At 45.4% G+C, this 16,827-nt stretch overlaps 55 non-coding genes across 55 annotated transcripts; 18 read left to right on the forward strand and 37 right to left on the reverse strand.

Annotated features, from left to right (window-relative positions):
* Positions 1-86: 86 nt before the first annotated feature.
* Trnac-gca (transfer RNA cysteine (anticodon GCA)) lies at positions 87-158 on the reverse strand. The gene has a single exon. It is a non-coding gene; the product is annotated as a tRNA-Cys (tRNA).
* Positions 159-476: 318 nt separating this feature from the next.
* On the reverse strand, positions 477-548 carry Trnaw-cca (transfer RNA tryptophan (anticodon CCA)). The gene has a single exon. It is a non-coding gene; the product is annotated as a tRNA-Trp (tRNA).
* Positions 549-666: 118 nt separating this feature from the next.
* On the forward strand, positions 667-738 carry Trnaa-cgc (transfer RNA alanine (anticodon CGC)). Its single transcript has one exon. It is a non-coding gene; the product is annotated as a tRNA-Ala (tRNA).
* Positions 739-1,012: 274 nt separating this feature from the next.
* Trnac-gca (transfer RNA cysteine (anticodon GCA)) lies at positions 1,013-1,084 on the reverse strand. The gene has a single exon. It is a non-coding gene; the product is annotated as a tRNA-Cys (tRNA).
* Positions 1,085-1,402: 318 nt separating this feature from the next.
* Trnaw-cca (transfer RNA tryptophan (anticodon CCA)) lies at positions 1,403-1,474 on the reverse strand. The gene has a single exon. It is a non-coding gene; the product is annotated as a tRNA-Trp (tRNA).
* A 118-nt stretch (positions 1,475-1,592) lies between these two features.
* Trnaa-cgc (transfer RNA alanine (anticodon CGC)) lies at positions 1,593-1,664 on the forward strand. Its single transcript has one exon. It is a non-coding gene; the product is annotated as a tRNA-Ala (tRNA).
* A 274-nt stretch (positions 1,665-1,938) lies between these two features.
* Trnac-gca (transfer RNA cysteine (anticodon GCA)) lies at positions 1,939-2,010 on the reverse strand. The gene has a single exon. It is a non-coding gene; the product is annotated as a tRNA-Cys (tRNA).
* Positions 2,011-2,328: 318 nt separating this feature from the next.
* On the reverse strand, positions 2,329-2,400 carry Trnaw-cca (transfer RNA tryptophan (anticodon CCA)). The gene has a single exon. It is a non-coding gene; the product is annotated as a tRNA-Trp (tRNA).
* A 118-nt stretch (positions 2,401-2,518) lies between these two features.
* Trnaa-cgc (transfer RNA alanine (anticodon CGC)) lies at positions 2,519-2,590 on the forward strand. Its single transcript has one exon. It is a non-coding gene; the product is annotated as a tRNA-Ala (tRNA).
* A 274-nt stretch (positions 2,591-2,864) lies between these two features.
* Positions 2,865-2,936, reverse strand: Trnac-gca (transfer RNA cysteine (anticodon GCA)). Its single transcript has one exon. It is a non-coding gene; the product is annotated as a tRNA-Cys (tRNA).
* A 318-nt stretch (positions 2,937-3,254) lies between these two features.
* Positions 3,255-3,326, reverse strand: Trnaw-cca (transfer RNA tryptophan (anticodon CCA)). Its single transcript has one exon. It is a non-coding gene; the product is annotated as a tRNA-Trp (tRNA).
* A 118-nt stretch (positions 3,327-3,444) lies between these two features.
* On the forward strand, positions 3,445-3,516 carry Trnaa-cgc (transfer RNA alanine (anticodon CGC)). The gene has a single exon. It is a non-coding gene; the product is annotated as a tRNA-Ala (tRNA).
* A 274-nt stretch (positions 3,517-3,790) lies between these two features.
* Trnac-gca (transfer RNA cysteine (anticodon GCA)) lies at positions 3,791-3,862 on the reverse strand. Its single transcript has one exon. It is a non-coding gene; the product is annotated as a tRNA-Cys (tRNA).
* A 318-nt stretch (positions 3,863-4,180) lies between these two features.
* Trnaw-cca (transfer RNA tryptophan (anticodon CCA)) lies at positions 4,181-4,252 on the reverse strand. Its single transcript has one exon. It is a non-coding gene; the product is annotated as a tRNA-Trp (tRNA).
* Positions 4,253-4,370: 118 nt separating this feature from the next.
* Trnaa-cgc (transfer RNA alanine (anticodon CGC)) lies at positions 4,371-4,442 on the forward strand. The gene has a single exon. It is a non-coding gene; the product is annotated as a tRNA-Ala (tRNA).
* A 274-nt stretch (positions 4,443-4,716) lies between these two features.
* On the reverse strand, positions 4,717-4,788 carry Trnac-gca (transfer RNA cysteine (anticodon GCA)). The gene has a single exon. It is a non-coding gene; the product is annotated as a tRNA-Cys (tRNA).
* Positions 4,789-5,106: 318 nt separating this feature from the next.
* Positions 5,107-5,178, reverse strand: Trnaw-cca (transfer RNA tryptophan (anticodon CCA)). Its single transcript has one exon. It is a non-coding gene; the product is annotated as a tRNA-Trp (tRNA).
* A 118-nt stretch (positions 5,179-5,296) lies between these two features.
* Positions 5,297-5,368, forward strand: Trnaa-cgc (transfer RNA alanine (anticodon CGC)). Its single transcript has one exon. It is a non-coding gene; the product is annotated as a tRNA-Ala (tRNA).
* Positions 5,369-5,642: 274 nt separating this feature from the next.
* Trnac-gca (transfer RNA cysteine (anticodon GCA)) lies at positions 5,643-5,714 on the reverse strand. Its single transcript has one exon. It is a non-coding gene; the product is annotated as a tRNA-Cys (tRNA).
* Positions 5,715-6,032: 318 nt separating this feature from the next.
* On the reverse strand, positions 6,033-6,104 carry Trnaw-cca (transfer RNA tryptophan (anticodon CCA)). The gene has a single exon. It is a non-coding gene; the product is annotated as a tRNA-Trp (tRNA).
* Positions 6,105-6,222: 118 nt separating this feature from the next.
* Trnaa-cgc (transfer RNA alanine (anticodon CGC)) lies at positions 6,223-6,294 on the forward strand. The gene has a single exon. It is a non-coding gene; the product is annotated as a tRNA-Ala (tRNA).
* A 274-nt stretch (positions 6,295-6,568) lies between these two features.
* On the reverse strand, positions 6,569-6,640 carry Trnac-gca (transfer RNA cysteine (anticodon GCA)). Its single transcript has one exon. It is a non-coding gene; the product is annotated as a tRNA-Cys (tRNA).
* A 318-nt stretch (positions 6,641-6,958) lies between these two features.
* Positions 6,959-7,030, reverse strand: Trnaw-cca (transfer RNA tryptophan (anticodon CCA)). Its single transcript has one exon. It is a non-coding gene; the product is annotated as a tRNA-Trp (tRNA).
* A 118-nt stretch (positions 7,031-7,148) lies between these two features.
* On the forward strand, positions 7,149-7,220 carry Trnaa-cgc (transfer RNA alanine (anticodon CGC)). Its single transcript has one exon. It is a non-coding gene; the product is annotated as a tRNA-Ala (tRNA).
* A 274-nt stretch (positions 7,221-7,494) lies between these two features.
* On the reverse strand, positions 7,495-7,566 carry Trnac-gca (transfer RNA cysteine (anticodon GCA)). Its single transcript has one exon. It is a non-coding gene; the product is annotated as a tRNA-Cys (tRNA).
* Positions 7,567-7,884: 318 nt separating this feature from the next.
* On the reverse strand, positions 7,885-7,956 carry Trnaw-cca (transfer RNA tryptophan (anticodon CCA)). Its single transcript has one exon. It is a non-coding gene; the product is annotated as a tRNA-Trp (tRNA).
* A 118-nt stretch (positions 7,957-8,074) lies between these two features.
* On the forward strand, positions 8,075-8,146 carry Trnaa-cgc (transfer RNA alanine (anticodon CGC)). Its single transcript has one exon. It is a non-coding gene; the product is annotated as a tRNA-Ala (tRNA).
* A 274-nt stretch (positions 8,147-8,420) lies between these two features.
* On the reverse strand, positions 8,421-8,492 carry Trnac-gca (transfer RNA cysteine (anticodon GCA)). Its single transcript has one exon. It is a non-coding gene; the product is annotated as a tRNA-Cys (tRNA).
* Positions 8,493-8,810: 318 nt separating this feature from the next.
* Positions 8,811-8,882, reverse strand: Trnaw-cca (transfer RNA tryptophan (anticodon CCA)). Its single transcript has one exon. It is a non-coding gene; the product is annotated as a tRNA-Trp (tRNA).
* A 118-nt stretch (positions 8,883-9,000) lies between these two features.
* Trnaa-cgc (transfer RNA alanine (anticodon CGC)) lies at positions 9,001-9,072 on the forward strand. The gene has a single exon. It is a non-coding gene; the product is annotated as a tRNA-Ala (tRNA).
* Positions 9,073-9,346: 274 nt separating this feature from the next.
* Trnac-gca (transfer RNA cysteine (anticodon GCA)) lies at positions 9,347-9,418 on the reverse strand. Its single transcript has one exon. It is a non-coding gene; the product is annotated as a tRNA-Cys (tRNA).
* A 318-nt stretch (positions 9,419-9,736) lies between these two features.
* On the reverse strand, positions 9,737-9,808 carry Trnaw-cca (transfer RNA tryptophan (anticodon CCA)). Its single transcript has one exon. It is a non-coding gene; the product is annotated as a tRNA-Trp (tRNA).
* Positions 9,809-9,926: 118 nt separating this feature from the next.
* Trnaa-cgc (transfer RNA alanine (anticodon CGC)) lies at positions 9,927-9,998 on the forward strand. The gene has a single exon. It is a non-coding gene; the product is annotated as a tRNA-Ala (tRNA).
* Positions 9,999-10,272: 274 nt separating this feature from the next.
* Positions 10,273-10,344, reverse strand: Trnac-gca (transfer RNA cysteine (anticodon GCA)). The gene has a single exon. It is a non-coding gene; the product is annotated as a tRNA-Cys (tRNA).
* A 318-nt stretch (positions 10,345-10,662) lies between these two features.
* On the reverse strand, positions 10,663-10,734 carry Trnaw-cca (transfer RNA tryptophan (anticodon CCA)). Its single transcript has one exon. It is a non-coding gene; the product is annotated as a tRNA-Trp (tRNA).
* A 118-nt stretch (positions 10,735-10,852) lies between these two features.
* Trnaa-cgc (transfer RNA alanine (anticodon CGC)) lies at positions 10,853-10,924 on the forward strand. The gene has a single exon. It is a non-coding gene; the product is annotated as a tRNA-Ala (tRNA).
* A 274-nt stretch (positions 10,925-11,198) lies between these two features.
* On the reverse strand, positions 11,199-11,270 carry Trnac-gca (transfer RNA cysteine (anticodon GCA)). The gene has a single exon. It is a non-coding gene; the product is annotated as a tRNA-Cys (tRNA).
* Positions 11,271-11,588: 318 nt separating this feature from the next.
* Positions 11,589-11,660, reverse strand: Trnaw-cca (transfer RNA tryptophan (anticodon CCA)). Its single transcript has one exon. It is a non-coding gene; the product is annotated as a tRNA-Trp (tRNA).
* Positions 11,661-11,778: 118 nt separating this feature from the next.
* Positions 11,779-11,850, forward strand: Trnaa-cgc (transfer RNA alanine (anticodon CGC)). The gene has a single exon. It is a non-coding gene; the product is annotated as a tRNA-Ala (tRNA).
* Positions 11,851-12,124: 274 nt separating this feature from the next.
* Trnac-gca (transfer RNA cysteine (anticodon GCA)) lies at positions 12,125-12,196 on the reverse strand. The gene has a single exon. It is a non-coding gene; the product is annotated as a tRNA-Cys (tRNA).
* A 318-nt stretch (positions 12,197-12,514) lies between these two features.
* Trnaw-cca (transfer RNA tryptophan (anticodon CCA)) lies at positions 12,515-12,586 on the reverse strand. Its single transcript has one exon. It is a non-coding gene; the product is annotated as a tRNA-Trp (tRNA).
* Positions 12,587-12,704: 118 nt separating this feature from the next.
* Positions 12,705-12,776, forward strand: Trnaa-cgc (transfer RNA alanine (anticodon CGC)). The gene has a single exon. It is a non-coding gene; the product is annotated as a tRNA-Ala (tRNA).
* A 274-nt stretch (positions 12,777-13,050) lies between these two features.
* On the reverse strand, positions 13,051-13,122 carry Trnac-gca (transfer RNA cysteine (anticodon GCA)). The gene has a single exon. It is a non-coding gene; the product is annotated as a tRNA-Cys (tRNA).
* Positions 13,123-13,440: 318 nt separating this feature from the next.
* Positions 13,441-13,512, reverse strand: Trnaw-cca (transfer RNA tryptophan (anticodon CCA)). Its single transcript has one exon. It is a non-coding gene; the product is annotated as a tRNA-Trp (tRNA).
* A 118-nt stretch (positions 13,513-13,630) lies between these two features.
* Positions 13,631-13,702, forward strand: Trnaa-cgc (transfer RNA alanine (anticodon CGC)). The gene has a single exon. It is a non-coding gene; the product is annotated as a tRNA-Ala (tRNA).
* A 274-nt stretch (positions 13,703-13,976) lies between these two features.
* Trnac-gca (transfer RNA cysteine (anticodon GCA)) lies at positions 13,977-14,048 on the reverse strand. Its single transcript has one exon. It is a non-coding gene; the product is annotated as a tRNA-Cys (tRNA).
* A 318-nt stretch (positions 14,049-14,366) lies between these two features.
* On the reverse strand, positions 14,367-14,438 carry Trnaw-cca (transfer RNA tryptophan (anticodon CCA)). Its single transcript has one exon. It is a non-coding gene; the product is annotated as a tRNA-Trp (tRNA).
* A 118-nt stretch (positions 14,439-14,556) lies between these two features.
* Trnaa-cgc (transfer RNA alanine (anticodon CGC)) lies at positions 14,557-14,628 on the forward strand. The gene has a single exon. It is a non-coding gene; the product is annotated as a tRNA-Ala (tRNA).
* Positions 14,629-14,902: 274 nt separating this feature from the next.
* Trnac-gca (transfer RNA cysteine (anticodon GCA)) lies at positions 14,903-14,974 on the reverse strand. The gene has a single exon. It is a non-coding gene; the product is annotated as a tRNA-Cys (tRNA).
* Positions 14,975-15,292: 318 nt separating this feature from the next.
* Trnaw-cca (transfer RNA tryptophan (anticodon CCA)) lies at positions 15,293-15,364 on the reverse strand. The gene has a single exon. It is a non-coding gene; the product is annotated as a tRNA-Trp (tRNA).
* A 118-nt stretch (positions 15,365-15,482) lies between these two features.
* Positions 15,483-15,554, forward strand: Trnaa-cgc (transfer RNA alanine (anticodon CGC)). The gene has a single exon. It is a non-coding gene; the product is annotated as a tRNA-Ala (tRNA).
* A 274-nt stretch (positions 15,555-15,828) lies between these two features.
* On the reverse strand, positions 15,829-15,900 carry Trnac-gca (transfer RNA cysteine (anticodon GCA)). The gene has a single exon. It is a non-coding gene; the product is annotated as a tRNA-Cys (tRNA).
* A 318-nt stretch (positions 15,901-16,218) lies between these two features.
* Positions 16,219-16,290, reverse strand: Trnaw-cca (transfer RNA tryptophan (anticodon CCA)). The gene has a single exon. It is a non-coding gene; the product is annotated as a tRNA-Trp (tRNA).
* A 118-nt stretch (positions 16,291-16,408) lies between these two features.
* Trnaa-cgc (transfer RNA alanine (anticodon CGC)) lies at positions 16,409-16,480 on the forward strand. Its single transcript has one exon. It is a non-coding gene; the product is annotated as a tRNA-Ala (tRNA).
* Positions 16,481-16,754: 274 nt separating this feature from the next.
* On the reverse strand, positions 16,755-16,826 carry Trnac-gca (transfer RNA cysteine (anticodon GCA)). Its single transcript has one exon. It is a non-coding gene; the product is annotated as a tRNA-Cys (tRNA).
* Position 16,827: the final 1 nt, after the last annotated feature.

Here is a 16,827-nt window from a genome sequence, read left to right on the forward strand (position 1 = left end):
GTATGACGTGCGGAGTGCATCTCAAACATGTATTTGCAACTCACCGCGACAATCGTCTTTTGTTTTTTCGAGATACTGAAAAATGAAGGGGGCACCCGGGATTGAACCGGGGACCTCTCGATCTGCAGTCGAATGCTCTACGACTGAGCTATACCCCCTTTAACGATCTTCCTATTCCCATAACTTAACGAAAAATATTACACTCTGCCTGGCTAAAGACGTCTAATCGAGCAAAATATCGTGTAATCATTATCTCTCAGTTATATATTAGCGTTAAACGATATAAATATCAAAAATACTAGACACCTCGCGCCTGGAGAAAGTGCGAGTCGGCGCCTTCACCTTAATGTCAGAATGCGAAAATTGCACTAGTAGCTTTTTTCAAGCAAGTTCTGTTCGTCCGTTCTTTGTAATCGTTTGGTATCTGATTAAACTGATATACTCGCCTATGGCTTTCGTAAACGAAAATTTCATTGTGACCCCGACGTGATTTGAACACGCAACCTTCTGATCTGGAGTCAGACGCGCTACCGTTGCGCCACGGAGTCGACGCTGCTTAGGTCTTGTCATGAATAGGTTCCTCGAAAACTTACTGTACCGTTCAAACCTAAGAAATAATGACAGTAGTATCCAGGAGAGACTCGTCCCAGATGTACTTGCTCTGGCGGGGGTGTAACTCAGTGGTAGAGTGTCTGCTTCGCATGCAGAAAGTCCTGGGTTCAAATCCCAGCTCCTCCAATTTTTGTTTCTCCGTGCAGCAGTACATGAAAACTTTTGCCTATCACCATATTCTATAAAATTCAGTGTACAAGATTCTTCCCCCAAGCAAGTGGATTTCGTACAGTTCGACCTCATGGCGGCAGGACGATGACCTGCAAGACCCTTGGCTGCGATCCTCCCATTGAAATGTTGCTCCAAAGCCTTCGGTATGGCGTGCGGAGTGCATCTCAAACATGTATTTGCAACTCACCGCGACAATCGTCTTTTGTTTTTTCGAGATACTGAAAAATGAAGGGGGCACCCGGGATTGAACCGGGGACCTCTCGATCTGCAGTCGAATGCTCTACGACTGAGCTATACCCCCTTTCACGATCTTCCTATTCCCATAACTTAACGAAAAATATTACACTCTGCCTGGCTAAAGACGTCTAATCGAGCAAAATATCGTGTAATCATTATCTCTCAGTTATATATTAGCGTTAAACGATATAAATATCAAAAATACTAGACACCTCGCGCCTGGAGAAAGTGCGAGTCGGCGCCTTCACCTTAATGTCAGAATGCGAAAATTGCACTAGTAGCTTTTTTCAAGCAAGTTCTGTTCGTCCGTTCTTTGTAATCGTTTGGTATCTGATTAAACTGACATACTCGCCTATGGCTTTCGTAAACGAAAATTTCATTGTGACCCCGACGTGATTTGAACACGCAACCTTCTGATCTGGAGTCAGACGCGCTACCGTTGCGCCACGGAGTCGACGCTGCTTAGGTCTTGTCATGAATAGGTTCCTCGAAAACTTACTGTACCGTTCAAACCTAAGAAATAATGACAGTAGTATCCAGGAGAGACTCGTCCCAGATGTACTTGCTCTGGCGGGGGTGTAACTCAGTGGTAGAGTGTCTGCTTCGCATGCAGAAAGTCCTGGGTTCAAATCCCAGCTCCTCCAATTTTTGTTTCTCCGTGCAGCAGTACATGAAAACTTTTGCCTATCACCATATTCTATAAAATTCAGTGTACAAGATTCTTCCCCCAAGCAAGTGGATTTCGTACAGTTCGACCTCATGGCGGCAGGACGATGACCTGCAAGACCCTTGGCTGCGATCCTCCCATTGAAATGTTGCTCCAAAGCCTTCGGTATGGCGTGCGGAGTGCATCTCAAACATGTATTTGCAACTCACCGCGACAATCGTCTTTTGTTTTTTCGAGATACTGAAAAATGAAGGGGGCACCCGGGATTGAACCGGGGACCTCTCGATCTGCAGTCGAATGCTCTACGACTGAGCTATACCCCCTTTCACGATCTTCCTATTCCCATAACTTAACGAAAAATATTACACTCTGCCTGGCTAAAGACGTCTAATCGAGCAAAATATCGTGTAATCATTATCTCTCAGTTATATATTAGCGTTAAACGATATAAATATCAAAAATACTAGACACCTCGCGCCTGGAGAAAGTGCGAGTCGGCGCCTTCACCTTAATGTCAGAATGCGAAAATTGCACTAGTAGCTTTTTTCAAGCAAGTTCTGTTCGTCCGTTCTTTGTAATCGTTTGGTATCTGATTAAACTGACATACTCGCCTATGGCTTTCGTAAACGAAAATTTCATTGTGACCCCGACGTGATTTGAACACGCAACCTTCTGATCTGGAGTCAGACGCGCTACCGTTGCGCCACGGAGTCGACGCTGCTTAGGTCTTGTCATGAATAGGTTCCTCGAAAACTTACTGTACCGTTCAAACCTAAGAAATAATGACAGTAGTATCCAGGAGAGACTCGTCCCAGATGTACTTGCTCTGGCGGGGGTGTAACTCAGTGGTAGAGTGTCTGCTTCGCATGCAGAAAGTCCTGGGTTCAAATCCCAGCTCCTCCAATTTTTGTTTCTCCGTGCAGCAGTACATGAAAACTTTTGCCTATCACCATATTCTATAAAATTCAGTGTACAAGATTCTTCCCCCAAGCAAGTGGATTTCGTACAGTTCGACCTCATGGCGGCAGGACGATGACCTGCAAGACCCTTGGCTGCGATCCTCCCATTGAAATGTTGCTCCAAAGCCTTCGGTATGGCGTGCGGAGTGCATCTCAAACATGTATTTGCAACTCACCGCGACAATCGTCTTTTGTTTTTTCGAGATACTGAAAAATGAAGGGGGCACCCGGGATTGAACCGGGGACCTCTCGATCTGCAGTCGAATGCTCTACGACTGAGCTATACCCCCTTTCACGATCTTCCTATTCCCATAACTTAACGAAAAATATTACACTCTGCCTGGCTAAAGACGTCTAATCGAGCAAAATATCGTGTAATCATTATCTCTCAGTTATATATTAGCGTTAAACGATATAAATATCAAAAATACTAGACACCTCGCGCCTGGAGAAAGTGCGAGTCGGCGCCTTCACCTTAATGTCAGAATGCGAAAATTGCACTAGTAGCTTTTTTCAAGCAAGTTCTGTTCGTCCGTTCTTTGTAATCGTTTGGTATCTGATTAAACTGACATACTCGCCTATGGCTTTCGTAAACGAAAATTTCATTGTGACCCCGACGTGATTTGAACACGCAACCTTCTGATCTGGAGTCAGACGCGCTACCGTTGCGCCACGGAGTCGACGCTGCTTAGGTCTTGTCATGAATAGGTTCCTCGAAAACTTACTGTACCGTTCAAACCTAAGAAATAATGACAGTAGTATCCAGGAGAGACTCGTCCCAGATGTACTTGCTCTGGCGGGGGTGTAACTCAGTGGTAGAGTGTCTGCTTCGCATGCAGAAAGTCCTGGGTTCAAATCCCAGCTCCTCCAATTTTTGTTTCTCCGTGCAGCAGTACATGAAAACTTTTGCCTATCACCATATTCTATAAAATTCAGTGTACAAGATTCTTCCCCCAAGCAAGTGGATTTCGTACAGTTCGACCTCATGGCGGCAGGACGATGACCTGCAAGACCCTTGGCTGCGATCCTCCCATTGAAATGTTGCTCCAAAGCCTTCGGTATGGCGTGCGGAGTGCATCTCAAACATGTATTTGCAACTCACCGCGACAATCGTCTTTTGTTTTTTCGAGATACTGAAAAATGAAGGGGGCACCCGGGATTGAACCGGGGACCTCTCGATCTGCAGTCGAATGCTCTACGACTGAGCTATACCCCCTTTCACGATCTTCCTATTCCCATAACTTAACGAAAAATATTACACTCTGCCTGGCTAAAGACGTCTAATCGAGCAAAATATCGTGTAATCATTATCTCTCAGTTATATATTAGCGTTAAACGATATAAATATCAAAAATACTAGACACCTCGCGCCTGGAGAAAGTGCGAGTCGGCGCCTTCACCTTAATGTCAGAATGCGAAAATTGCACTAGTAGCTTTTTTCAAGCAAGTTCTGTTCGTCCGTTCTTTGTAATCGTTTGGTATCTGATTAAACTGACATACTCGCCTATGGCTTTCGTAAACGAAAATTTCATTGTGACCCCGACGTGATTTGAACACGCAACCTTCTGATCTGGAGTCAGACGCGCTACCGTTGCGCCACGGAGTCGACGCTGCTTAGGTCTTGTCATGAATAGGTTCCTCGAAAACTTACTGTACCGTTCAAACGTAAGAAATAATGACAGTAGTATCCAGGAGAGACTCGTCCCAGATGTACTTGCTCTGGCGGGGGTGTAACTCAGTGGTAGAGTGTCTGCTTCGCATGCAGAAAGTCCTGGGTTCAAATCCCAGCTCCTCCAATTTTTGTTTCTCCGTGCAGCAGTACATGAAAACTTTTGCCTATCACCATATTCTATAAAATTCAGTGTACAAGATTCTTCCCCCAAGCAAGTGGATTTCGTACAGTTCGACCTCATGGCGGCAGGACGATGACCTGCAAGACCCTTGGCTGCGATCCTCCCATTGAAATGTTGCTCCAAAGCCTTCGGTATGGCGTGCGGAGTGCATCTCAAACATGTATTTGCAACTCACCGCGACAATCGTCTTTTGTTTTTTCGAGATACTGAAAAATGAAGGGGGCACCCGGGATTGAACCGGGGACCTCTCGATCTGCAGTCGAATGCTCTACGACTGAGCTATACCCCCTTTCACGATCTTCCTATTCCCATAACTTAACGAAAAATATTACACTCTGCCTGGCTAAAGACGTCTAATCGAGCAAAATATCGTGTAATCATTATCTCTCAGTTATATATTAGCGTTAAACGATATAAATATCAAAAATACTAGACACCTCGCGCCTGGAGAAAGTGCGAGTCGGCGCCTTCACCTTAATGTCAGAATGCGAAAATTGCACTAGTAGCTTTTTTCAAGCAAGTTCTGTTCGTCCGTTCTTTGTAATCGTTTGGTATCTGATTAAACTGACATACTCGCCTATGGCTTTCGTAAACGAAAATTTCATTGTGACCCCGACGTGATTTGAACACGCAACCTTCTGATCTGGAGTCAGACGCGCTACCGTTGCGCCACGGAGTCGACGCTGCTTAGGTCTTGTCATGAATAGGTTCCTCGAAAACTTACTGTACCGTTCAAACCTAAGAAATAATGACAGTAGTATCCAGGAGAGACTCGTCCCAGATGTACTTGCTCTGGCGGGGGTGTAACTCAGTGGTAGAGTGTCTGCTTCGCATGCAGAAAGTCCTGGGTTCAAATCCCAGCTCCTCCAATTTTTGTTTCTCCGTGCAGCAGTACATGAAAACTTTTGCCTATCACCATATTCTATAAAATTCAGTGTACAAGATTCTTCCCCCAAGCAAGTGGATTTCGTACAGTTCGACCTCATGGCGGCAGGACGATGACCTGCAAGACCCTTGGCTGCGATCCTCCCATTGAAATGTTGCTCCAAAGCCTTCGGTATGGCGTGCGGAGTGCATCTCAAACATGTATTTGCAACTCACCGCGACAATCGTCTTTTGTTTTTTCGAGATACTGAAAAATGAAGGGGGCACCCGGGATTGAACCGGGGACCTCTCGATCTGCAGTCGAATGCTCTACGACTGAGCTATACCCCCTTTCACGATCTTCCTATTCCCATAACTTAACGAAAAATATTACACTCTGCCTGGCTAAAGACGTCTAATCGAGCAAAATATCGTGTAATCATTATCTCTCAGTTATATATTAGCGTTAAACGATATAAATATCAAAAATACTAGACACCTCGCGCCTGGAGAAAGTGCGAGTCGGCGCCTTCACCTTAATGTCAGAATGCGAAAATTGCACTAGTAGCTTTTTTCAAGCAAGTTCTGTTCGTCCGTTCTTTGTAATCGTTTGGTATCTGATTAAACTGACATACTCGCCTATGGCTTTCGTAAACGAAAATTTCATTGTGACCCCGACGTGATTTGAACACGCAACCTTCTGATCTGGAGTCAGACGCGCTACCGTTGCGCCACGGAGTCGACGCTGCTTAGGTCTTGTCATGAATAGGTTCCTCGAAAACTTACTGTACCGTTCAAACCTAAGAAATAATGACAGTAGTATCCAGGAGAGACTCGTCCCAGATGTACTTGCTCTGGCGGGGGTGTAACTCAGTGGTAGAGTGTCTGCTTCGCATGCAGAAAGTCCTGGGTTCAAATCCCAGCTCCTCCAATTTTTGTTTCTCCGTGCAGCAGTACATGAAAACTTTTGCCTATCACCATATTCTATAAAATTCAGTGTACAAGATTCTTCCCCCAAGCAAGTGGATTTCGTACAGTTCGACCTCATGGCGGCAGGACGATGACCTGCAAGACCCTTGGCTGCGATCCTCCCATTGAAATGTTGCTCCAAAGCCTTCGGTATGGCGTGCGGAGTGCATCTCAAACATGTATTTGCAACTCACCGCGACAATCGTCTTTTGTTTTTTCGAGATACTGAAAAATGAAGGGGGCACCCGGGATTGAACCGGGGACCTCTCGATCTGCAGTCGAAAGCTCTACGACTGAGCTATACCCCCTTTCACGATCTTCCTATTCCCATAACTTAACGAAAATTATTACACTCTGCCTGGCTAAAGACGTCTAATCGAGCAAAATATCGTGTAATCATTATCTCTCAGTTATATATTAGCGTTAAACGATATAAATATCAAAAATACTAGACACCTCGCGCCTGGAGAAAGTGCGAGTCGGCGCCTTCACCTTAATGTCAGAATGCGAAAATTGCACTAGTAGCTTTTTTCAAGCAAGTTCTGTTCGTCCGTTCTTTGTAATCGTTTGGTATCTGATTAAACTGACATACTCGCCTATGGCTTTCGTAAACGAAAATTTCATTGTGACCCCGACGTGATTTGAACACGCAACCTTCTGATCTGGAGTCAGACGCGCTACCGTTGCGCCACCGAGTCGACGCTGCTTAGGTCTTGTCATGAATAGGTTCCTCGAAAACTTACTGTACCGTTCAAACCTAAGAAATAATGACAGTAGTATCCAGGAGAGACTCGTCCCAGATGTACTTGCTCTGGCGGGGGTGTAACTCAGTGGTAGAGTGTCTGCTTCGCATGCAGAAAGTCCTGGGTTCAAATCCCAGCTCCTCCAATTTTTGTTTCTCCGTGCAGCAGTACATGAAAACTTTTGCCTATCACCATATTCTATAAAATTCAGTGTACAAGATTCTTCCCCCAAGCAAGTGGATTTCGTACAGTTCGACCTCATGGCGGCAGGACGATGACCTGCAAGACCCTTGGCTGCGATCCTCCCATTGAAATGTTGCTCCAAAGCCTTCGGTATGGCGTGCGGAGTGCATCTCAAACATGTATTTGCAACTCACCGCGACAATCGTCTTTTGTTTTTTCGAGATACTGAAAAATGAAGGGGGCACCCGGGATTGAACCGGGGACCTCTCGATCTGCAGTCGAATGCTCTACGACTGAGCTATACCCCCTTTCACGATCTTCCTATTCCCATAACTTAACGAAAAATATTACACTCTGCCTGGCTAAAGACGTCTAATCGAGCAAAATATCGTGTAATCATTATCTCTCAGTTATATATTAGCGTTAAACGATATAAATATCAAAAATACTAGACACCTCGCGCCTGGAGAAAGTGCGAGTCGGCGCCTTCACCTTAATGTCAGAATGCGAAAATTGCACTAGTAGCTTTTTTCAAGCAAGTTCTGTTCGTCCGTTCTTTGTAATCGTTTGGTATCTGATTAAACTGACATACTCGCCTATGGCTTTCGTAAACGAAAATTTCATTGTGACCCCGACGTGATTTGAACACGCAACCTTCTGATCTGGAGTCAGACGCGCTACCGTTGCGCCACGGAGTCGACGCTGCTTAGGTCTTGTCATGAATAGGTTCCTCGAAAACTTACTGTACCGTTCAAACCTAAGAAATAATGACAGTAGTATCCAGGAGAGACTCGTCCCAGATGTACTTGCTCTGGCGGGGGTGTAACTCAGTGGTAGAGTGTCTGCTTCGCATGCAGAAAGTCCTGGGTTCAAATCCCAGCTCCTCCAATTTTTGTTTCTCCGTGCAGCAGTACATGAAAACTTTTGCCTATCACCATATTCTATAAAATTCAGTGTACAAGATTCTTCCCCCAAGCAAGTGGATTTCGTACAGTTCGAACTCATGGCGGCAGGACGATGACCTGCAAGACCCTTGGCTGCGATCCTCCCATTGAAATGTTGCTCCAAAGCCTTCGGTATGGCGTGCGGAGTGCATCTCAAACATGTATTTGCAACTCACCGCGACAATCGTCTTTTGTTTTTTCGAGATACTGAAAAATGAAGGGGGCACCCGGGATTGAACCGGGGACCTCTCGATCTGCAGTCGAATGCTCTACGACTGAGCTATACCCCCTTTCACGATCTTCCTATTCCCATAACTTAACGAAAAATATTACACTCTGCCTGGCTAAAGACGTCTAATCGAGCAAAATATCGTGTAATCATTATCTCTCAGTTATATATTAGCGTTAAACGATATAAATATCAAAAATACTAGACACCTCGCGCCTGGAGAAAGTGCGAGTCGGCGCCTTCACCTTAATGTCAGAATGCGAAAATTGCACTAGTAGCTTTTTTCAAGCAAGTTCTGTTCGTCCGTTCTTTGTAATCGTTTGATATCTGATTAAACTGACATACTCGCCTATGGCTTTCGTAAACGAAAATTTCATTGTGACCCCGACGTGATTTGAACACGCAACCTTCTGATCTGGAGTCAGACGCGCTACCGTTGCGCCACGGAGTCGACGCTGCTTAGGTCTTGTCATGAATAGGTTCCTCGAAAACTTACTGTACCGTTCAAACCTAAGAAATAATGACAGTAGTATCCAGGAGAGACTCGTCCCAGATGTACTTGCTCTGGCGGGGGTGTAACTCAGTGGTAGAGTGTCTGCTTCGCATGCAGAAAGTTCTGGGTTCAAATCCCAGCTCCTCCAATTTTTGTTTCTCCGTGCAGCAGTACATGAAAACTTTTGCCTATCACTATATTCTATAAAATTCAGTGTACAAGATTCTTCCCCCAAGCAAGTGGATTTCGTACAGTTCGACCTCATGGCGGCAGGACGATGACCTGCAAGACCCTTGGCTGCGATCCTCCCATTGAAATGTTGCTCCAAAGCCTTCGGTATGGCGTGCGGAGTGCATCTCAAACATGTATTTGCAACTCACCGCGACAATCGTCTTTTGTTTTTTCGAGATACTGAAAAATGAAGGGGGCACCCGGGATTGAACCGGGGACCTCTCGATCTGCAGTCGAATGCTCTACGACTGAGCTATACCCCCTTTCGCGATCTTCCTATTCCCATAACTTAACGAAAAATATTACACTCTGCCTGGCTAAAGACGTCTAATCGAGCAAAATATCGTGTAATCATTATCTCTCAGTTATATATTAGCGTTAAACGATATAAATATCAAAAATACTAGACACCTCGCGCCTGGAGAAAGTGCGAGTCGGCGCCTTCACCTTAATGTCAGAATGCGAAAATTGCACTAGTAGCTTTTTTCAAGCAAGTTCTGTTCGTCCGTTCTTTGTAATCGTTTGGTATCTGATTAAACTGACATACTCGCCTATGGCTTTCGTAAACGAAAATTTCATTGTGACCCCGACGTGATTTGAACACGCAACCTTCTGATCTGGAGTCAGACGCGCTACCGTTGCGCCACGGAGTCGACGCTGCTTAGGTCTTGTCATGAATAGGTTCCTCGAAAACTTACTGTACCATTCAAACCTAAGAAATAATGACAGTAGTATCCAGGAGAGACTCGTCCCAGATGTACTTGCTCTGGCGGGGGTGTAACTCAGTGGTAGAGTGTCTGCTTCGCATGCAGAAAGTCCTGGGTTCAAATCCCAGCTCCTCCAATTTTTGTTTCTCCGTGCAGCAGTACATGAAAACTTTTGCCTATCACCATATTCTATAAAATTCAGTGTACAAGATTCTTCCCCCAAGCAAGTGGATTTCGTACAGTTCGACCTCATGGCGGCAGGACGATGACCTGCAAGACCCTTGGCTGCGATCCTCCCATTGAAATGTTGCTCCAAAGCCTTCGGTATGGCGTGCGGAGTGCATCTCAAACATGTATTTGCAACTCACCGCGACAATCGTCTTTTGTTTTTTCGAGATACTGAAAAATGAAGGGGGCACCCGGGATTGAACCGGGGACCTCTCGATCTGCAGTCGAATGCTCTACGACTGAGCTATACCCCCTTTCACGATCTTCCTATTCCCATAACTTAACGAAAAATATTACACTCTGCCTGGCTAAAGACGTCTAATCGAGCAAAATATCGTGTAATCATTATCTCTCAGTTATATATTAGCGTTAAACGATATAAATATCAAAAATACTAGACACCTCGCGCCTGGAGAAAGTGCGAGTCGGCGCCTTCACCTTAATGTCAGAATGCGAAAATTGCACTAGTAGCTTTTTTCAAGCAAGTTCTGTTCGTCCGTTCTTTGTAATCGTTTGGTATCTGATTAAACTGACATACTCGCCTATGGCTTTCGTAAACGAAAATTTCATTGTGACCCCGACGTGATTTGAACACGCAACCTTCTGATCTGGAGTCAGACGCGCTACCGTTGCGCCACGGAGTCGACGCTGCTTAGGTCTTGTCATGAATAGGTTCCTCGAAAACTTACTGTACCGTTCAAACCTAAGAAATAATGACAGTAGTATCTAGGAGAGACTCGTCCCAGATGTACTTGCTCTGGCGGGGGTGTAACTCAGTGGTAGAGTGTCTGCTTCGCATGCAGAAAGTCCTGGGTTCAAATCCCAGCTCCTCCAATTTTTGTTTCTCCGTGCAGCAGTACATGAAAACTTTTGCCTATCACCATATTCTATAAAATTCAGTGTACAAGATTCTTCCCCCAAGCAAGTGGATTTCGTACAGTTCGACCTCATGGCGGCAGGACGATGACCTGCAAGACCCTTGGCTGCGATCCTCCCATTGAAATGTTGCTCCAAAGCCTTCGGTATGGCGTGCGGAGTGCATCTCAAACATGTATTTGCAACTCACCGCGACAATCGTCTTTTGTTTTTTCGAGATACTGAAAAATGAAGGGGGCACTCGGGATTGAACCGGGGACCTCTCGATCTGCAGTCGAATGCTCTACGACTGAGCTATACCCCCTTTCACGATCTTCCTATTCCCATAACTTAACGAAAAATATTACACTCTGCCTGGCTAAAGACGTCTAATCGAGCAAAATATCGTGTAATCATTATCTCTCAGTTATATATTAGCGTTAAACGATATAAATATCAAAAATACTAGACACCTCGCGCCTGGAGAAAGTGCGAGTCGGCGCCTTCACCTTAATGTCAGAATGCGAAAATTGCACTAGTAGCTTTTTTCAAGCAAGTTCTGTTCGTCCGTTCTTTGTAATCGTTTGGTATCTGATTAAACTGACATACTCGCCTATGGCTTTCGTAAACGAAAATTTCATTGTGACCCCGACGTGATTTGAACACGCAACCTTCTGATCTGGAGTCAGACGCGCTACCGTTGCGCCACGGAGTCGACGCTGCTTAGGTCTTGTCATGAATAGGTTCCTCGAAAACTTACTGTACCGTTCAAACCTAAGAAATAATGACAGTAGTATCCAGGAGAGACTCGTCCCAGATGTACTTGCTCTGGCGGGGGTGTAACTCAGTGGTAGAGTGTCTGCTTCGCATGCAGAAAGTCCTGGGTTCAAATCCCAGCTCCTCCAATTTTTGTTTCTCCGTGCAGCAGTACATGAAAACTTTTGCCTATCACCATATTCTATAAAATTCAGTGTACAAGATTCTTCCCCCAAGCAAGTGGATTTCGTACAGTTCGACCTCATGGCGGCAGGACGATGACCTGCAAGACCCTTGGCTGCGATCCTCCCATTGAAATGTTGCTCCAAAGCCTTCGGTATGGCGTGCGGAGTGCATCTCAAACATGTATTTGCAACTCACCGCGACAATCGTCTTTTGTTTTTTCGAGATACTGAAAAATGAAGGGGGCACCCGGGATTGAACCGGGGACCTCTCGATCTGCAGTCGAATGCTCTACGACTGAGCTATACCCCCTTTCACGATCTTCCTATTCCCATAACTTAACGAAAAATATTACACTCTGCCTGGCTAAAGACGTCTAATCGAGCAAAATATCGTGTAATCATTATCTCTCAGTTATATATTAGCGTTAAACGATATAAATATCAAAAATACTAGACACCTCGCGCCTGGAGAAAGTGCGAGTCGGCGCCTTCACCTTAATGTCAGAATGCGAAAATTGCACTAGTAGCTTTTTTCAAGCAAGTTCTGTTCGTCCGTTCTTTGTAATCGTTTGGTATCTGATTAAACTGACATACTCGCCTATGGCTTTCGTAAACGAAAATTTCATTGTGACCCCGACGTGATTTGAACACGCAACCTTCTGATCTGGAGTCAGACGCGCTACCGTTGCGCCACGGAGTCGACGCTGCTTAGGTCTTGTCATGAATAGGTTCCTCGAAAACTTACTGTACCGTTCAAACCTAAGAAATAATGACAGTAGTATCCAGGAGAGACTCGTCCCAGATGTACTTGCTCTGGCGGGGGTGTAACTCAGTGGTAGAGTGTCTGCTTCGCATGCAGAAAGTCCTGGGTTCAAATCCCAGCTCCTCCAATTTTTGTTTCTCCGTGCAGCAGTACATGAAAACTTTTGCCTATCACCATATTCTATAAAATTCAGTGTACAAGATTCTTCCCCCAAGCAAGTGGATTTCGTACAGTTCGACCTCATGGCGGCAGGACGATGACCTGCAAGACCCTTGGCTGCGATCCTCCCATTGAAATGTTGCTCCAAAGCCTTCGGTATGGCGTGCGGAGTGCATCTCAAACATGTATTTGCAACTCACCGCGACAATCGTCTTTTGCTTTTTCGAGATACTGAAAAATGAAGGGGGCACCCGGGATTGAACCGGGGACCTCTCGATCTGCAGTCGAATGCTCTACGACTGAGCTATACCCCCTTTCACGATCTTCCTATTCCCATAACTTAACGAAAAATATTACACTCTGCCTGGCTAAAGACGTCTAATCGAGCAAAATATCGTGTAATCATTATCTCTCAGTTATATATTAGCGTTAAACGATATAAATATCAAAAATACTAGACACCTCGCGCCTGGAGAAAGTGCGAGTCGGCGCCTTCACCTTAATGTCAGAATGCGAAAATTGCACTAGTAGCTTTTTTCAAGCAAGTTCTGTTCGTCCGTTCTTTGTAATCGTTTGGTATCTGATTAAACTGACATACTCGCCTATGGCTTTCGTAAACGAAAATTTCATTGTGACCCCGACGTGATTTGAACACGCAACCTTCTGATCTGGAGTCAGACGCGCTACCGTTGCGCCACGGAGTCGACGCTGCTTAGGTCTTGTCATGAATAGGTTCCTCGAAAACTTACTGTACCGTTCAAACCTAAGAAATAATGACAGTAGTATCCAGGAGAGACTCGTCCCAGATGTACTTGCTCTGGCGGGGGTGTAACTCAGTGGTAGAGTGTCTGCTTCGCATGCAGAAAGTCCTGGGTTCAAATCCCAGCTCCTCCAATTTTTGTTTCTCCGTGCAGCAGTACATGAAAACTTTTGCCTATCACCATATTCTATAAAATTCAGTGTACAAGATTCTTCCCCCAAGCAAGTGGATTTCGTACAGTTCGACCTCATGGCGGCAGGACGATGACCTGCAAGACCCTTGGCTGCGATCCTCCCATTGAAATGTTGCTCCAAAGCCTTCGGTATGGCGTGCGGAGTGCATCTCAAACATGTATTTGCAACTCACCGCGACAATCGTCTTTTGTTTTTTCGAGATACTGAAAAATGAAGGGGGCACCCGGGATTGAACCGGGGACCTCTCGATCTGCAGTCGAATGCTCTACGACTGAGCTATACCCCCTTTCACGATCTTCCTATTCCCATAACTTAACGAAAAATATTACACTCTGCCTGGCTAAAGACGACTAATCGAGCAAAATATCGTGTAATCATTATCTCTCAGTTATATATTAGCGTTAAACGATATAAATATCAAAAATACTAGACACCTCGCGCCTGGAGAAAGTGCGAGTCGGCGCCTTCACCTTAATGTCAGAATGCGAAAATTGCACTAGTAGCTTTTTTCAAGCAAGTTCTGTTCGTCCGTTCTTTGTAATCGTTTGGTATCTGATTAAACTGACATACCCGCCTATGGCTTTCGTAAACGAAAATTTCATTGTGACCCCGACGTGATTTGAACACGCAACCTTCTGATCTGGAGTCAGACGCGCTACCGTTGCGCCACGGAGTCGACGCTGCTTAGGTCTTGTCATGAATAGGTTCCTCGAAAACTTACTGTACCGTTCAAACCTAAGAAATAATGACAGTAGTATCCAGGAGAGACTCGTCCCAGATGTACTTGCTCTGGCGGGGGTGTAACTCAGTGGTAGAGTGTCTGCTTCGCATGCAGAAAGTCCTGGGTTCAAATCCCAGCTCCTCCAATTTTTGTTTCTCCGTGCAGCAGTACATGAAAACTTTTGCCTATCACCATATTCTATAAAATTCAGTGTACAAGATTCTTCCCCCAAGCAAGTGGATTTCGTACAGTTCGACCTCATGGCGGCAGGACGATGACCTGCAAGACCCTTGGCTGCGATCCTCCCATTGAAATGTTGCTCCAAAGCCTTCGGTATGGCGTGCGGAGTGCATCTCAAACATGTATTTGCAACTCACCGCGACAATCGTCTTTTGTTTTTTCGAGATACTGAAAAATGAAGGGGGCACCCGGGATTGAACCGGGGACCTCTCGATCTGCAGTCGAATGCTCTACGACTGAGCTATACCCCCTTTCACGACCTTCCGATTCCCATAACTTAACGAAAAATATTACACTCTGCCTGGCTAAAGACGTCTAATCGAGCAAAATATCGTGTAATCATTATCTCTCAGTTATATATTAGCGTTAAACGATATAAATATCAAAAATACTAGACACCTCGCGCCTGGAGAAAGTGCGAGTCGGCGCCTTCACCTTAATGTCAGAATGCGAAAATTGCACTAGTAGCTTTTTTCAAGCAAGTTCTGTTCGTCCGTTCTTTGTAATCGTTTGGTATCTGATTAAACTGACATACTCGCCTATGGCTTTCGTAAACGAAAATTTCATTGTGACCCCGACGTGATTTGAACACGCAACCTTCTGATCTGGAGTCATACGCGCTACCGTTGCGCCACGGAGTCGACGCTGCTTAGGTCTTGTCATGAATAGGTTCCTCGAAAACTTACTGTACCGTTCAAACCTAAGAAATAATGACAGTAGTATCCAGGAGAGACTCGTCCCAGATGTACTTGCTCTGGCGGGGGTGTAACTCAGTGGTAGAGTGTCTGCTTCGCATGCAGAAAGTCCTGGGTTCAAATCCCAGCTCCTCCAATTTTTGTTTCTCCGTGCAGCAGTACATGAAAACTTTTGCCTATCACCATATTCTATAAAATTCAGTGTACAAGATTCTTCCCCCAAGCAAGTGGATTTCGTACAGTTCGACCTCATGGTGGCAGGACGATGACCTGCAAGACCCTTGGCTGCGATCCTCCCATTGAAATGTTGCTCCAAAGCCTTCGGTATGGCGTGCGGAGTGCATCTCAAACATGTATTTGCAACTCACCGCGACAATCGTCTTTTGTTTTTTCGAGATACTGAAAAATGAAGGGGGCACCCGGGATTGAACCGGGGACCTCTCGATCTGCAGTCGAATGCTCTACGACTGAGCTATACCCCCTTTCACGATCTTCCTATTCCCATAACTTAACGAAAAATATTACACTCTGCCTGGCTAAAGACGTCTAATCGAGCAAAATATCGTGTAATCATTATCTCTCAGTTATATATTAGCGTTAAACGATATAAATATCAAAAATACTAGACACCTCGCGCCTGGAGAAAGTGCGAGTCGGCGCCTTCACCTTAATGTCAGAATGCGAAAATTGCACTAGTAGCTTTTTTCAAGCAAGTTCTGTTCGTCCGTTCTTTGTAATCGTTTGGTATCTGATTAAACTGACATACTCGCCTATGGCTTTCGTAAACGAAAATTTCATTGTGACCCCGACGTGATTTGAACACGCAACCTTCTGATCTGGAGTCAGACGCGCTACCGTTGCGCCACGGAGTCGACGCTGCTTAGGTCTTTTCATGAATAGGTTCCTCGAAAACTTACTGTACCGTTCAAACCTAAGAAATAATGACAGTAGTATCCAGGAGAGACTCGTCCCAGATGTACTTGCTCTGGCGGGGGTGTAACTCAGTGGTAGAGTGTCTGCTTCGCATGCAGAAAGTCCTGGGTTCAAATCCCAGCTCCTCCAATTTTTGTTTCTCCGTGCAGCAGTACATGAAAACTTTTGCCTATCACCATATTCTATAAAATTCAGTGTACAAGATTCTTCCCCCAAGCAAGTGGATTTCGTACAGTTCGACCTCATGGCGGCAGGACGATGACCTGCAAGACCCTTGGCTGCGATCCTCCCATTGAAATGTTGCTCCAAAGCCTTCGGTATGGCGTGCGGAGTGCATCTCAAACATGTATTTGCAACTCACCGCGACAATCGTCTTTTGTTTTTTCGAGATACTGAAAAATGAAGGGGGCACCCGGGATTGAACCGGGGACCTCTCGATCTGCAGTCGAATGCTCTACGACTGAGCTATACCCCCT

Source organism: Schistocerca cancellata, chromosome 3 (genome assembly GCF_023864275.1).
Source record: "Schistocerca cancellata isolate TAMUIC-IGC-003103 chromosome 3, iqSchCanc2.1, whole genome shotgun sequence".
NCBI classification, from domain to species: domain Eukaryota; kingdom Metazoa; phylum Arthropoda; class Insecta; order Orthoptera; family Acrididae; genus Schistocerca; species Schistocerca cancellata.